The following is a 668-nucleotide window of genomic DNA, read 5'->3' as shown; positions in this document are numbered from 1 at the left end:
CCTTCATCTCATTTTCGATGAGGTAGAGAAAGTCGATAATAGTATTATAAATACGTGATTCTTTTTGTAATCACATTTACATTAGTGGCTATGTATTATGTGAAAACTCATACACAATTCACCTATGCAGTGTAAGTTTTTTTTTTTTGAGTATTTTACCGCGACCGTTGCTACGTTTGGGATCAGAACGCGTGGCGACAGCGCGACGATGTAAACAATCCCGATGAAAAGGCACCGACTCACACAAAAAAATCCCTTTGAAATGAATTATGCTTTGAAAAGTGCCGCATGAGAATTCAGTTCAAATTCGGATATGTATATACTTCAATATCTAACGACAACATAATTATCACGATTTTGCAAGAATCTTCGACGAACAGATAAACTTTATAGTGCGCCATGCGCTCTTTCGCGACGTATTACTTATTTTCACTGACTTAGAACGAGCACTAAATTCAGATATGCATATTTTTCGAAACTAGAATGTCTAAGGATTATTTTGATACTATGATCAATCGAGTGCATAATTATTTGACGCTCTTGATAACGAATTTAAGGGCGCGGCGCGCGGTCTTCCGCTACGTTTCGATGATTTTGACTGACTTAAGAGTGAGCGCAAAATTCAGTGTGCACATATTTCGAAACTAGAATGTCCAAGGATTATTTTG

Source organism: Trachymyrmex cornetzi, unplaced genomic scaffold, assembly GCF_001594075.2.
Source record: "Trachymyrmex cornetzi isolate Tcor2-1 unplaced genomic scaffold, Tcor1.1 scaffold886, whole genome shotgun sequence".
Classification (NCBI taxonomy): Eukaryota; Metazoa; Arthropoda; class Insecta; order Hymenoptera; family Formicidae; genus Trachymyrmex; species Trachymyrmex cornetzi.
This window is presented reverse-complemented; position numbering follows the sequence as displayed.